A 6,160-nucleotide genomic window follows, 5' to 3' on the forward strand; every position below is an offset into this window, starting at 1 on the left:
GGGAGTCTACATTGGGGCATTTTGGAGAGCAGTTGACAATAGCAGAGTTACAAAAGCAAATTCCTATGATTCAGCAATTCTATGGCTTTGCTTGCAAAAGTACACCAAGATATGTGTACAAGGCTGCTCACTGTAGCATTTGTAGGAGCAAATAATTAAGCAGTTGGTATAGGTGAAATAAACTCTAGAATGTACATGCAATGCAATATTGGGAATGATAAAAGAATGAGGAAGATCTATATGTGCTGTTTGGGAAAAACTATATTATTAAGCAAAAGAAGAAGGGGCAGAGAGGTCTGCTTGTATGATAACCTATGTATACCTCACTTAGGTGTATATGCTGGTTTTGCATAAGCTTTTTTAAAAAATTAATAAATAAATAAATTAATTAATTAATTTTGCCCACGCCTCACACAGCATGCGGGATCTTAGTTCCCTGACCAAGGATCGAACCCATGCCCCCTGTAGTGGAAACATGGAGTCTTAACCACTGGACCACCAGGGAAGTCCCACACATTACTTTTGTAATCTGAAAAAGTCTGTGTCTGTGTTGGGGAAGCATGGTGAGCTAGGACAACTCCGGTAAAAGCCAAGAAGAATGCCAATGTTTAGCCTAACTTTTGCTTAAAAATACTTGATTTTATTTTTGCAAACAAATCTAGCACACTAAAATGGATCAGGCTCTTTGGGCAAAGGGAAGCTGAATAGCAGCTATTCCGTTTCATCCATTTCAGCAGGTGTTGCACACCTTGGATACCCGAGGAGCAGGCAGCAGAGATGACAGACACTCTGTTCTGAAAATCAAAGAACCCTTTCATCTTCTGATCCTCGTAGGGGGTAAACTCACTCTCTGGAGACCTATGTTTTTCTCAAAAAGGAGTTTTGCCTCTGCCTGAATTCCTGGACAAGAGCTTAGTTGAGACTCAGTTTCTCATTCCATAGACTGCAGACTAGAGGGGCGTTAGACCTGGAAAATGTTCAACGCCGGTGTTATCAGTCACTTGCTTTGTTAAATCAGTTTCCAGTTCATGATAACACATTCTTTCACTTTTGGAGAAGGTTTTTTTGTCTTTACTCAGACAAAACTATAATTCGAAAAGATCCATGCACCCCTATGTTCATAGCAGCACTATTTACAATAGCCAAGACATGGTAACAACCTAAATGTCCATTGACACATGAATGGATAAAGAAGATGTGGTACATATACAGAATGGAATATTACTCGGCCATTAAAAAGAATGAAATAATGCCATTTGAAGCAACATGGATGGACTTAGAGATTATCACGCTAAGTGAAGTAAGTCAGAAAAAGAAAAATACCATATGATAACACTTATAAGTGGAATCTAAAACATGACACAAAAGGACATATCTACAAAACAGAAACAGACTCACAGACATAGAGAACAGACTTGTGGTTCCCAAGTGTGGGGGGCAGGGAAAGACTGAGAGTTTGGGATTAGTAGATGCAAACTATTATATATAGGATGGACAAACAACAAGGTCCTACTGAATAGCAGAGGGAACTATATTCAGTCCTGTGATAAACCATAATGGAAAAGAATATGTATATGAATAACTGAATCACTTTGCTGTACAGCAGAAATTAACATAACACTGTAAATCAACTATACTTCAATAAAATTAAAAAAAAAACAGCGTTGGAGTGGATACCCTGAAGACAAGCAGCTCAAGAATGCTCTGTCTTATTCACTCTTTGATGCTGACCTTCCTCTTCATTGTCAGCACTGAACAGGATCAAAGGGCAGCTGGCTTCTTTCTCAACCTCTCCAGCAGGAAGCAGGATGGCATGCTTATAAGAGCCAGACCTGGGGCTGAATCCTGGGTTTGCCAGTTATTAGCCCTGTGACCTTGGACAAGGTACTTGCTCTCTGAGCCTTAATTTCTTTACCTGAAAAATAGGAATCACATCACCTTTCCCCTAGATTTGTAGTGAGGGTTCACTACGGTCAATACGGTAACGATACAGAGCGTAGCACATAGTGGGTAGAAAAGATGGAGTGAGGTTGGGTCCAAGGTGGACCGAAAGGGGTTGGGGACAGTTGCTGAGAACAATTATGGTTTATGACTGGTTCCTAGGTGCTAGACAGAGTTTCTTAGCAGAGGTGACATGGCTAGGGGAAGAATGACAATGCAGTAAAAATGGTTCATTCGTTCATTCATTTTCCACCAATTACTTTATTGAGAATCTACTAAGGGTCAAATGTGGTTTTAGCCACTGGGAATACAGCCCTCACAGATCTTCTAATCCAGAGTGGGAGACACCCAACGAGCCCGGTGCTTTCAATACAGGAGCTCCTTCACCTGTGAACAAGTTATGTTTTGAAAAGACTGTAGTTTGCAAGTCCAACGGGACGAAGAGGAATTTGTGGTCATATAGTCGCTGGAGGCATTTCCACCAAAAAGAAATGTGAACTGGTTCTGCTCTCCAAAGCTTTAAAACCATCCTTCTTTTTTTTTTGGCCGTGCCATGCTTCTTGCGGGATCTTAGTTCCCTGACCAGGGATTGAACCCCGGCCCACAGCAGTGAAAGCGCCGAGTCCTAACCACTGGACCACCAGGGAATTCCCTAAAACCATCCTCCTTGATGATATTTGTTTTATAGGACATCTTTCCCCGAAGGAGATAGTGTTGTTTGCGGTGGAAATCTGTTGAGCAGTGAGTGACATGAACTCATACATTAGTCACTCTACATAATTTCTGGAATAACGTTGCATTTCTGCAGGAAGAGATAAAAAAGATGGGTGAAGTATAAACCTTAATGTTACAAGTGATTAGCTCTTAAAAGTGAAGCAATTAAATCCTTTTTTTTTGACCTTATCTCTATTTCGCAATTTACTTTCCTGAAATGAACATGTGTTGCTTTTGTAATTTAGACCAATTTATTGAATCACAAGCTACGGATGACTCTAGTGGTCCAAAGGCTGTTCTGATCTGAACCACATTGGGGAAGAGGTGAGGGTGAGAGTCTTGAGACAGAAGGGCCAGGCCAGGCCATCCTTGAGGAGCTGCGAGGAAAAGTCAGAAGGGCAGAGAGGATTGGAGTGAACAGAAACCATGGGGCAGATAAAACCATGGAGTGGAGGATGAGCTGCTGTCAGGGCGGGTCTGGATTTTGTGGGGTCTTCTTTTAGTTTTTGATTGCTACAATAATGCCGCAATGGACTGTCCCAAACTCAGTGGCATGCAATAAGTTTGTGAATTGGCAGTTTAATCTGGGTGGTCCTTCTGGCCTCAGGTGGGCTCCCTTGCGTGTCTGGGGCTCAGCTGGCTGTTGGCTAGGGCCGCCTCGCTCCGTTCCACCTGTCTCTCAATCCAGCCACTGGTTAGCCTGGCGTGTTCTCGTGGCAGAAGCAGAAGAGCATGAGAATAAGAGAAAGTGCAGGAGGCCTCCGCAGGCTGGGGTTTGGAAATGGTGCAGCGTCACTTCTTTCTTTCTTTCTTTCTTCCTTTCTTCTTTCCTTCCTTCCTTCCTTCCTTCCTTCCTTCCTTCCTTCCTTCCTTCCTTCCTTCCTTCCTTCCTTTCTTTCTTTCTTTCTTTCTTTCTTTCTTTCTTTCTTTCTTTCTTTCTTTCTTTCTTTCTTTCTTTCTTTCTTTCTTTCTTATTTTTGGCTGCATTTGGTCTTCATTGCTGCACACGGGCTTTCTCTAGTTGCAGCCAGCGGGGGCTACTCTTCATTGTGCTGTGCGGGCTTCTCATCGCAGTGGCTTCTCTTGTTGCAGAGCAAGGGCTCTAGGTGCGTGGGCTTCAGTAGTTGTGGCTCGTGGGCTCTGGAGTGTGGCTCAGTAGTTGTGGTGCACGGGCTTAGTTGCTCTGTGGTATGTGGGATCTTCACGGGCCAGGAATCGAACCCGTGTCCCCTGCATTGGCAGGTGGATTCTTAACTCTGCACCACCAGGGGAGTCCCAGCATCACTTTTGCTGTGTTTTCTTGGGCAAAGTAGATCCTAAGTCTGGTCCAGACTCGAGTGGAGGGGGGAGAGACTCTGCCTCTTTGTGAGAAGGGCTAGGGAGTCAAAGGGTAGATATCCAGGGTGGGACCATCTATCACAGGCCTGAAGCTTATACAATGTTGGGGGCCCTTTTGAAGAAAAAAAGGATCCCCAAATTATGAACACAAAATTTGATATAGGGGTCTGGTCAAGTGAGGGGTGCTGACACCATCGATTCGTGGCAAATGGACCTCTTCCTCACTGTCACAAAGAAGCGAGAATCTAGCCACCCCAGCGAGAAGAGCTGAGAAGGGGAGCACAGCAGAGCCACTGCCGTGCTGGTGGCAGAGCCCAGAGTGAGGCTCCTTCAGCCCAGGAGTGCCTGGATTCTGGACACCCATCTGCTCTGGTCCCGGTGAAGTCTGGCTGTTTCTTGTTGTTCCTCCATAGAGAGGCTTAGTTCCTTCGTTTTCTTCAGTTCCGCCTGGTTTAGACTTTGGTTTTGTAATTCTCCAGTGGGTCTTGGAACAGACATCTCGTGGGCCTTCTATTCCAGAGTGGGAGAGACTCAACAAAACCGGCCCTTTCGATACAGGAGCTCCTCCCACTGAGAACAGATTGGGTTCTGAAATGCTTGTAGTTTGTAAGTCCAACATGACCTAGAGAAGTAGCTTGAGCAAGCTGCTTGCTCCTTGTCACCAGGAGAACCTGATGGTTGCATCAGCACACACACAAAACACACACACTACATAGGTGCACACACAGCACTAGCATGCACAATGCATTGCACACTTGTAACACAGCTCCCACACATGGGCCCACATACAAACAGGAACACACCACATATGCTCATATATGCACGCGCATGTGTGCATACGTGCACATATTTACGCACACACCCACAGGTGCCTCGGGGCAGGGGAATCTCAGACGATCCATCCAATTCCTTCCTTTGCAGATGGGGACATTGGAGGCCATTGAAGGTTACTGCTCATGTAGACGTCAATGGCCAAGCCGGGATGAGGGCCTCAAATGGGTCTTTGAGGACACAGGGTCCCCAGAAAAGCCTGATGCTCCCCTAGTGCCCAGAGGCATTTGTTTAGAGGAACAGACCTGCTATCACTTAGAGATGCTCAGAGAATTCTCTTTTCTTTTTTTTTTTTTTTTTGGTACACAGGCCTCTCACCGCTGTGGCCTCTCCCATTGCGGAGCACAGCCTCCGGACGCACAGGCTCAGCAGCCATGGCTCACGGGCCCAGCCGCTCCGCGGCATGTGGGATCTTCCCGGACCGGGGCACAAACCCATGTCCTCTGAATCGGCGGGCGGACTCTCAACCACTGCGCCACCAGGGAAGCCCAAGAATTCTCTTTTCTTGATTCAAAGGAGAATTTCTCTTCTTGATCCAGAAGGGCCCAGGAGCAGAGGGTCAGGCCACAGGCAGAGTTTTGGGGTAGTTCAGAGGCTGTTTACTCCTACTGCCTGCTCTCAAGAAAGGAAAGACTACCCCACATCCCTCAAAGCACCTGTCCCTTATTTTTCAGGGTGCTCCAAATTGCTTAATTCCTTGGTCATTTCCCCTGGAAGCCAAATGGTGTTCCTGTTTGCTGGGGCCCAATGTCTCTTGGCATAGCTGTTCAGTGCCACAGGCCAAGGATGGCTTTGCTGAGCAGCGGGGACCAAGGGCTGACCGAGCTCTCACCCTGTACTGTTGACCTTATTTTACAGTCTGGAGGTATGTAAAGTGCGAGACAAATTCTGGCCACATCCTGGCTTATTAGCTGCTGTGTTTTTCAGTGCAGGTAACCCTCCTGACGCCTACTCACTCCTGATGAGCCTGTGAGGGCTTCTATCTCTCCTTGGGATTCACTCGCTCCTCAAGATGTCACAAGGTATGTGTGACACACAGCAAAAGTGGCTCTAGGAACAAAATATGAGAAACGTCCCATTCTTTCCTAATTTCTGTGCTTAACCCCAGGTCCTGCTGGGATTCTGATGGGGGAGAGGGGTGGGAGATGGGCACAAAATTGTCAAAAAAGAAAGGGAGTCAGACAGGCGAAGCTGGTGCATCCTTTCTTCCCACTGCAACAGATAGTTATTACAAGGTGTGTGTCAGGGGGTGAGAGGAGCTAGGGGGTAATAGCTATGAACAATGAGCTGGTTTCTTCAGGAAGGTATAACGGACAAGTTTCTGGAGGATTCAGGC

At 46.1% G+C, this 6,160-nt stretch overlaps 1 protein-coding gene across 1 annotated transcript in view; it reads right to left on the reverse strand.

The window, feature by feature from the left end:
* The window catches only part of RAB37 (RAB37, member RAS oncogene family), a 71,441-nt gene that overhangs the window by 24,319 nt on the left and 40,962 nt on the right, over positions 1 to 6,160 (reverse strand). The gene's annotated exons all lie outside the window — the stretch shown is intronic.

This window comes from Lagenorhynchus albirostris, chromosome 20 (assembly GCF_949774975.1).
Source record: "Lagenorhynchus albirostris chromosome 20, mLagAlb1.1, whole genome shotgun sequence".
Lineage (NCBI taxonomy): Eukaryota > Metazoa > Chordata > Mammalia > Artiodactyla > Delphinidae > Lagenorhynchus > Lagenorhynchus albirostris.